Source organism: Sinocyclocheilus anshuiensis, unplaced genomic scaffold (genome assembly GCF_001515605.1).
Source record: "Sinocyclocheilus anshuiensis isolate Anshui unplaced genomic scaffold, SAMN03320099.WGS_v1.1 scaffold1744, whole genome shotgun sequence".
NCBI lineage: Eukaryota > Metazoa > Chordata > Actinopteri > Cypriniformes > Cyprinidae > Sinocyclocheilus > Sinocyclocheilus anshuiensis.
In genome coordinates, this window is record NW_015555974.1 from 742674 (window position 1) to 752865 (window position 10192).

At 33.4% G+C, this 10192-nt stretch overlaps 1 pseudogene; it reads right to left on the reverse strand.

Moving 5' to 3' along the window:
- Positions 1-6712: 6712 nt before the first annotated feature.
- LOC107676044 (carboxypeptidase O-like) overlaps positions 6713-10192 on the reverse strand; it is a 6612-nt pseudogene continuing 3132 nt past the window's right edge.

The window sequence follows — 10192 nt, forward strand, 5'->3', positions numbered from 1 at the left end:
ATCAGCCTGCGCCATCTAGAGTTTCATGACAGAACTTGGTATTTATCAACACTCATTCAACTGAGTTGAAATAATATTCTGCTTGTGATCTCCAAAATATAGGCCTATATGTATATACAAATACAATTAAAAAAATAAATAAAATACATTAATTTTTGAATGACTATTTAATTGAAAAATATGGTGTAGTTACAGCATCTATCAGCAAGCACTAACTAGATGCACATTTAGCAGATACTACAATCCAGCAGGGGGCAGAAAATCCGAATCAACCACCAAGAAAGAAAATACAAGAAGAAGATTAGACATTAATATCAACCTTTTCTTATGTTCCTCATAAAAAGCTGACGTATGACTTAAAAATATAGAACACGGATTATACGGGCTATTTTTATGGTGCTATTTTGTTGTTTTTGTTCATTTTGGAGCACTGTAATTTTTAAATATCTTATTTGGTGGCTATACGGATTTGAAACATGCAGGTGAGTGAATGATGACAGATTTCCATTTTGTATAAATAATTACATTCATGTCAGATATTTCCTTATAAGCTCTGTGTCGACTCTCTTCGGACCAAAACACGCGTCACGCGGCGCAACTTTCATTTCTGTGGTATCACTCTGCGAACTGGCGGTTTCTTATTTTGTGCCATTAAAATGCAACATTATAGGCTATATGTAAATTATAGAGGACTTTTTTTTTCTTATCAGAAGCTTTGAAGATTGATTGATTGATTTACTATCTTGTAGAAATATGATTTTATTTTTATTTTATTTTTTTATAGCATTTTTAGGTTAGTTCAAACTCATAAAGCTGTTTTGGATATGTTGATCTATTTTTTTTAATCTATTTTATTGTTTTTTTTATTCATATTTGTTATTGCTTTGTGTTGTTATTTTTTATTTTATAGGAAAATTTAAAAAATATTAATTACATACTTTGATATTTCATTGACAATGACTATACTATTACTCGATGATGTGAGAAATGGTGTTAGTAAGCTTTTGACTGGTAGTGCTTGTTTGTAAAGTCAAGGAAGTTGCCTTCATGGAGATCCATCATCATGTGGACTGAATGGAAATGCAGGTAGTGAAAACTGTGGGCTCTGCAGATAGTGTATTGAAGTGTGGGAAGTTGTGAGATGGAAATCTCAGGATGAGATCAGGGAGATTTGATTTTTCAGAGTCTGCCTGCTGCCTATCAAACGATAAAAGCTTTTAAGTAACAAAAAATCTATCCACAGCAAAACAAGACAAGACAGATAAAGACTCAAGATATCTGTTGAATGAAGGAAATCTAGAACAGTACAAATGAGCAACAACAACAAAAAAAGAGGGAAATAGTCAGAACATCTGTTATGCTTCACAAGACTTTCGATGTCCATGTGGACTTTGTTATGTGGGAAAAACATCTCGACAATTAAAACAAAGGATCAGTGAACACAAGAGCTCTATTAGGAGAAAAGATATGTCATATCCAGTTGCTGCACATTTCATTTCTTTTAATCATGTTGTGTCTGCTCTATGTTTCTTGGGAATCGAAAAGGTGTCTGTTCCACCAAGATGTGGTGATATCGATACCCTTTTATTAAGACGAGAACTGTTCTGGATTGTAACTTTGCAAACTTTATTACCCTTAGGGTTAAATGATGAGGCATTATTCAATGTAATGTTGTAAAGTGTGTTTGCTGTATATCTAAGTGTCAGTTTGATTAAAAACAAGGGGATGATATTAAAACATTAAGATGTGCGTTTTCTGATAACCTATTGTGATTTTATAAATATAATAATTTTTGTATGTGAATAATGATATATTTTTCATTGGGGATGTTGTAAAGTGTCTTGTGTTTGTGATTAGTCCACATATGATTGTCAATTACACTCATTGGTTGGGAGAGTATATAATAATGTCTTGTTTTTAATTCTTTAGGCTACATTTGCCTGATGAAGGTCGGTGGACCGAAACGTTAAGAATTAGCAAGTATTGATAGTGTGCGGGTTCGTTACTTATTTATGCCTCACAAGACAAAAACTAGCAATGAAACAAGCAGTGGAAGACGAATTCCTTGTGTGTTTGCACACACTTGGCGAATAAAAGCTCATTCTGATTCTGATTCTGATATTCACCAATGTGGTAAAATTTACATTTTCGTCACCTTAAAAACCTTATCTTTCAGAGGATAAGCAAACTGCACATATGCAGTTCCTTTCTACACAACCCACACACCCTGAGCCAGGAATACACACAACAGCCATCTTCAACAATAAACAGCACAATCCGCTACACAAATATTCTCAATATCTGTTTTGTATTTGGGGAAAGGCGTTGTCATTTGTCATATGTTGCATCCCACAGGGACTCAAATAAACATCTGTTGGAAAAAATGAGATAGATAGATAGATAGATAGATAGATAGATAGATAGATAGATAGATAGATAGATAGATAGATAGATATTTAGTCACTTGACGTGTAGTATTAAAAATGAATTAAATTCATCACATGTATTAAAAATATATTTTATTTATATTATTATGCAATACTTATGTTGCTCATATTTAATATTAATATTTATCTGAATATTTATTTTATTAGTACTTTAATCATTTAAAATTAAATTAGTTTTTAAATGTAGACTTTAATTTTGACATAAAATAATGCTTGCAACCCATTTTATGAAATAAGAAAAATTTTTTAAAAATACTTCTTTTCCCACAATAAGATATTTAAAGCAGCAGGCTCAAGTTTGATTTGACAACTGACCATCTCCGTTTGCTTTCCATTTAGTTTTGTTGGAGAAATAGTTGTAATGTCATGAAGATCTCATTTGTGATTTCTCTTTCGTCATGGTGGGCATGTGGCTTCCTACAGTCTGCCATACAGATATCAGCTACCGCCATTGTTTCAGCTGCTAACAAGGATTTTGCGGAATCAAACCCCATCATCTGACAAAGTGACGAGCCAAAAGTATCTTCGGGAGAACATGACAGAAAGCAGAATGTTTCAGGGTGGCAGAAACACGCCTCAGATCTGGTTAAAGCCGTCTTGGTGGCAGTTGTCATGGAAACAGAAGTGGGCGGCAGGGCTGTCACTGTCCCATTAGTCGAGGTGATGAGTATATGGCACGTGGGCAGCTTCGAACTGTTGCACTGTATAAAGCATTATCTACTGTATGATTTGTCATATTAGCATCTCACAAAGGTTTCATAAAAGACCTAGAAGTCCAACATCAAAATGTCTTTGCACTTCTTGTCTGATACATTGATCAGAAAAACAAAACACATGTATCAAAGAGGGATGATATTTGGAAAGGAAAATTAAATTTAATAAATATATTGTATTGTAGGAGGCTGGAAAAACTGAGAGGTGGAAGGAGCTACACAAAGACAAAAGCAGAAAGAACAAGGGAGAAAAACTCTCACTTGATTCTCCTATACAGCAATGAGTTTAAATTGAGAGCAAACAGAAACTTTTGGTATTTTCTAATTTTCTGATTTTTTTGCATGAGAAAAATAGACACTGATGTTGGCAGTCAAAAGTGATTTTAATATCATCGCAAACATTTCTTAAACAATTCTCATGAAAATGTTTGTTATGCTAACTATAATTAGTATTTTAATTAATTAATTTACACTACCATCCAAATGTTTAAGGTCATTAAGATTTTATTTTGAAAAAAAATAAAATACTTTTATTCAGCAAGTAAAGACTTTACACTGTAACACTAGATTTTAAATTCAAATAAATGTTGTTCTTTTGAATTAGCTATTTATCAAAGAATTCTAGGAAAAAAAATGTATCACGGTTTGTCGCAAAAAAAATATTAAGCAACTCAATGGTTTTCAACATTGATAATAAGAAATGTTTATTTTTTGAGCAGCAGATCAGCATATTAGAATGATTTCTGAAGGATCATGTGACAATGAAGACTGGAGTAATGATGCTAAAAATTCAGCTTTGCATCACAGGAATAAATTATATTACAATAGAAAAAAGTTCATTTAAATTGTAATAATATTTCACAATATTACTGTTTTTACTGTATTTTTAATCAAATATTAGCTATTTATCAAAGAATTCTAGGAAAAAAAATGTATCACGGTTTGTCGCAAAAAAAATATTAAGCAACTCAATGGTTTTCAACATTGATAATAAGAAATGTTTATTTTTTGAGCAGCAGATCAGCATATTAGAATGATTTCTGAAGGATCATGTGACAATGAAGACTGGAGTAATGATGCTAAAAATTCAGCTTTGCATCACAGGAATAAATTATATTACAATAGAAAAAAGTTCATTTAAATTGTAATAATATTTCACAATATTACTGTTTTTACTGTATTTTTAATCAAATAATTGCAGCATTTGTGAGCATGAGAGGCTTCTTTGTGCTTGTTTTTTTTTGTTATTGTAGTATACTTACTGTAAATACAAAACTAAAATCTCCTGAGATATAAAGAGAAACTTATGAGTAATAAAATATGAGGTAATAAAGAGCTTTAGTTACAGAGGATCCAAAAATTACATTCTTATGATTCGTAGATGCATCCTGACAAATGGCATGGACTGAATGTTTTGACATTGACTAATGAATACATCTTAGTGTTGCACATTAACGTACAGCACAAACCTGACCAACGGCAAATAAATACCAGTGTCATTTTCAAAAACAATCCAATGCTTTCTAAAGCCCTCGAAGGATCAGTGAAGTAATAACTCAAGCCCAGCTGTGCGTCTATCATGAGACGTCAAGTCTGACTTCTATTTTCACCACTCCAAACGTCCTCTTCACAGATTTGGCTGGAGCCCAGTAGGCGATCATATTACCTTCATGTCACAGGCAGCACACAGCTATGATGGATGGCTCATACACATTATTCAGCAGCACTGCTCCTCCAAAGAGAGATTGTCTTTCTCGTATGGGGCCACCATAGAGCAGGAATGGAGATTGAGAGGTCTCTGAGAGGCACTGTTTTGTCATGATGGACCAATGGCATCACTAGAAGAACTCTGGGAGTTCTAGTTCATGAGGGTATAGTGGTACCACGGTTCAATAGTTACGGGTAAAGATTGAAAGTCTACTTCATGAGATCATGGTCACCGGTTTTGTCAGCTAAATTATTTACTTAAAGAATCCCTTGAGACTGCAACTAATATTTTAACATTTCTATATAATGAATAAAAAATGTAGTCATATTTCGTATTAAGTTTTCATTTGGATGTTCAGTACATAAAATAATACTACTAATAATAATGACAATAATAATAATAATTTTTATACAAATATTTTAATAATTAAATATTTAGATTTTTTTTTTTTACTTTTTTTGTGTAATGTTTTGCTATTTTTATGTTATAGACATTTTAAATATTATAGACCTTAAATATATCTTTATTAATTTTAATGGATTTTTGTGTTCTAGAAATATCTAAATCTTTAATATTTTTATTGCTTTTAATTTTAGACTTTTATTTTAAAATATATATAAGGTAAATAATGTCTTTATATTATATACAGCAATAGGGCTATGCTCATCTTTGTTTGTTTGTATATGTATCACTGGGCAATACTGCAGTGGTCCTAGACTTTAAAGTTTTAGAGATGCACCAAAATTAAAATTCTGTCCAAAACAGATAAGCTGATAATTATTTTATCAACTTATGTTATTTCGCTGATATATATAAATATATTTTAATCACTTAATATTTTAACAAAACAATAGCATACTACAAACTGCACACTGTTTCATATATAGGCAGTATACAGTGTATACATACTGTATATATATATATATATATATATATATACCTGACCTCTGGTTCAGTCCTTTGGTTGAACTGAAGAGAGGTATATACTCAGTATCCACTATCTTGATCTCTCTGGGAATTGTTAATATCACAAACAGGGCATATCTCTGTTCTCTTTGTCATCCAGTCGGTCAGTGATAAACAGAGGAGGGCTTCAGTGAGTCTAGAACAGGTCTTGGTGTGTATGGTAGGAGAAGCTTGACACGCGGGAGATCTTATCCCTCATTTCTTTGATATGTTTAACTGCTGTGCAGTTGAGGAAGGGTTGCCTGATCTTCCCCAGGAGCACTGTTCTCTGTCCCTTTTTCTTTAGTTATACCTTTATTGTTTTATCTTATCTGAGGTTACTGATGTTGACAGCAGTTTATACAAGCCTGCAACCATCTTCAGTGATATCTGTGTATATACTGCCACCAGGTGGCCAAAGGGAACGGTGCGAGCAATATTACAAAACCGCAGAAAATCATGAAACACATTATTCTTACTAATAATATAATATTTAATGTTTTTTTTATTCATTTTAATAAATTAATAATGATTAATAATTAAACAATTATAGTTAATTCAATTATCTGTTTATTAATTGTTTTGTTTATTAGTTCAATAAACCTATTATAATAATAATAAACATAACTGACACTTATAGTACAAATGTCTGAATTTTATTGCATTAGACAGTAAAATATCAAACCAATTGGTTTTCGTTACACTGTTCTTGTTTAAGCATAACAGAAAACAACAAACAGTTTTGAGAAATAAAACTGCATGATGTGAAAAAAAATCCATTTAGATATAGTGATCTAAATCACATTAGTGCTTGAGATCCATAAGGCTGTCAGTGTTGTCCACAATGTGGCTGTAACTGTAATAGCTGCACTTTTGAAATTCTTATCATGGACGTAAGTTTATGATGGACAATGGACATTGCATCCTGGTAAGCCACGTGACGAGTCACGTGACGAGCCAGAACTTGCATCTGTAAAGAATATTAAAGTGTTGTCATAAGTGATTAACTTGCATTAAACTTTTTTTTTTTTATATGTCTGACTGGGTGACACAACATTGATTTTGGGCTTCATGGCCAATACGGATATTTTCATAACATATTTTATATTTAAAATAACTATTTTCATAATGTTATATTGTTGTGATGTACCAATAAATGATCTATATTAAAATTCAATACAATTTTTTTTTTCTAAATAAACTTAACACACTAAAAACAAAAATCAAGTTTTATAACAGTGTATAATTTTTTTTTATTAACTTTGAGTTAGCACTAGATGACAGTAATCTAAATGTAAAAATAAAAGAAATGATCTTGCACAATTAAATATCCAATATCGACTAATGCTTATAAATGAAAAATCTCCATTATCAGGCAATAACTAATGTGACCCTGGACCACAAAACCAGTCTTAAGTCGCTTGGGTATATTTTTAGCAATAGCCAAAAATACATTATATGGGTCAAAATTATCGTTTTTTTCTAGATCATGTAAAAAAAAAAGATCATGTTCCATGAAGATATTTTGTAAATGTCCTACCGTAAATATATCAAAACTTAATTTTTGATTAGTAATAAGCATTGCTAAGAACTTTTTTTGGACAAATTTAAAGGCGATTTTCTCAGTATTTAGATTTTTTTGCACCCTCAGATTCCAGATTTTCAAATAGTTGTATCTCGGCCAAATATTGTCCTATCCTAACAAACCATACATCAATGGAAAGCTTATTTATTCAGCTTTCAGACGATGTATAAATCGCAATTTCAAAAATGTACTCTTATGACTGGTTTTGTGGTCCAGGGTCACATATGGTACGGATATATTTTGCATCTCTACTTGATACTGATGCAGATTGACATCAATACAGCATCACACAAATTAAGTTTTGCTTACCAGTGGCATTGCAAAAACGGCAGCCACCATGAGTGGAGACGACTTTATTAATAAAACTCTCCTTCTAGGCCGTCTTCATATTATGCAAGTATACATTGTTTTAAACATATCAACACATCAGGGGAACTGCCCACTTTGTAGCTCTTCCCATGAACTGATTCGATGGCTTTAACCGCAGCAAGACCTACTTCCATCTGCAAACACATTGATAGATGTGCACATTTCATCCTAAGCTCCCAATCCTAAATGATCCTAAAAGCATTTGTTCTTCTACTTACCAGTTCATCGTAATTGGGTGCTGAGATGTTCGGGTGTCCATAGGGGACAAGGATCAGCTGACCGTACGAGTGGATGGTGAGATAACAGAGCAGTTGGTTTTGATGCATTCCCAAAAATTCAGTGATGGCTTTGGCCTCTTGTTCAGACAGAGCACTCGGACCATTATAGATTTCTAAACAGCATTTCCTGGAAATTCCGACCACTAGTGAACGAAGACAGATAGATTAAATGATTATGTGAGGACAAAAATGAAATTGTAATCATTTACAAATGTAAAAATAGCATCTACAACAGGTTAGTGGCATATTAAAGGTGGTAGTGTCAATATAAAATGTAAAATTTTTGAGTTGCAGGATTTTAAATTTTTTTGTTTGTTTGTTTATGGCACTACAGCTATGTAATAATTAGTCAACCCCTATTCAACATTGCTGTTTTTAAGTTATTGTTTATATGGTACGGCACAACATTGTGTTAAAAAAAAACAAACAAACAAAAAAAAACAAGTAACCCTTTGAAAACTGCATAACAAAACGTAACTATCTTGAGCTGTTACACATACTGTGCATTTAGCCCATGAATGTGCTTAAGTTCAGATGCAAATATGGTAAATAAGTCAAAAGGGCTCTCGCAAAAGCTATGGAGAATACATTGTTTTATTAAATCGCACAGTCTATGGCTAAAAGAAGACACTAAAGACACATTTCTAGAGACACATCTGGCAGCCTTGTGTAAGTTTAAAATGTGGGCGTTGAAGAAAAGCACAATATCATCAAGAGAAATAAAATGTTTGATCATAGCAAATAAGAAAAACCCTTATTTAACTGCGAAAGACTTACAAGATGTCCTCATGAAAGGAGGAAACAACATTTCAATGTTGAGGTTAAGAATAACACTACACAAGCATGGCCTTCATGTCAGGACACCTTGCCAAACTGACCAAGAAGAACATACAAAGCTGGCTTGAATACATACAAATTAATTTGGATAGACCTGTGGAGTTCTGGAAGAATGTTTTATGGAGTGATGTGACCCAACTAGAACTTTTTGGACCCATAGATCAGCAGTCTGGTCTAAAAAAGGCAAAGCTTATGAACAGAAGAACACCATTCCCATGGTCAAACATGGATGTGGACCAGTCTTGTTATGGGGCGTTTTGCTGTTGCAAGAAGTGGATATTTTGACTGTATGAAGGACATGATTGATTCTTTGAAGTATCAGGCTATTTTGGCAAATATTGTGATGACTTTGGTGCAGAGACTGAAGCTTGATGATCAGTAGACTTTCCTGCAGGACAGCCATCCCAATACATCCAAATCTACTTAAGCTTGGTTCAAGGATCGGTTGTTCTTGAGTGGCTTGCTAAGTCTCAAGATATGAATCTATTTAAAAAATATTTGGTGTAATTTAAAGAATGCAGTGACAATGTGAAAACCAAATATTATCAGTGATCTGGAAGTTTTTCAAGTGAGGATTAGGCCAAGATTGCAGTAGAGAGGTGACAGACACTTTGACTTTTGGGGGTTGAATAATTGTGTGTGTGTGTGTGTGTGTGTGTGTGTGTGTGTGTGTGTGTGTGTGATTGAAGCACAATTTCTATTCTAACCCTTTAACCCAATTTTGCTTCTCTGCTTGCAAACTCCGGGAAAGTTTTCAGTCCAATGATCCAGTAGGTGAATGCATTTAAACAATCCGTCCAAAACAGCGCTAATATAAAGGAAACCAGGCTGATTATATCAGAGATTGCAGAGAGAACAGAGACACGTGTTGCGTTTTCAGTGAATTATTCATTCCAGTGTGTTTAGCTTTAAAACACGAGCTCTGTCATATTCTGTGATTGTCTCTGAAGAGTGCGAGCTCTCACACGTCATGCGCGCTGTGTGAAGTACAGACTGAACAGGTTGTCAACACATCCCACCGCTGTATGGCCAGATGAGATGCAAACTACGACTGGATAACCAGTCTCGCTAGTAAAGTTTTGATGGATGAAGACTGCAATCAAGATAAAGACGATTGCGGTGGCGTACAGGAAGCACGCGCGGGTCCGTTATAATAATGCGTGTATAAGAGCTCGACGCACTGATCGCACATTGTATTTATGCACAGGCACAGACATTTCCGTACATTCACGTTGTTTCCACACACATTCAGGATAATATTTTGATTTGTCATGTGTATTTTGCTGTGTTTAGTTTTTCTGAATGGATAC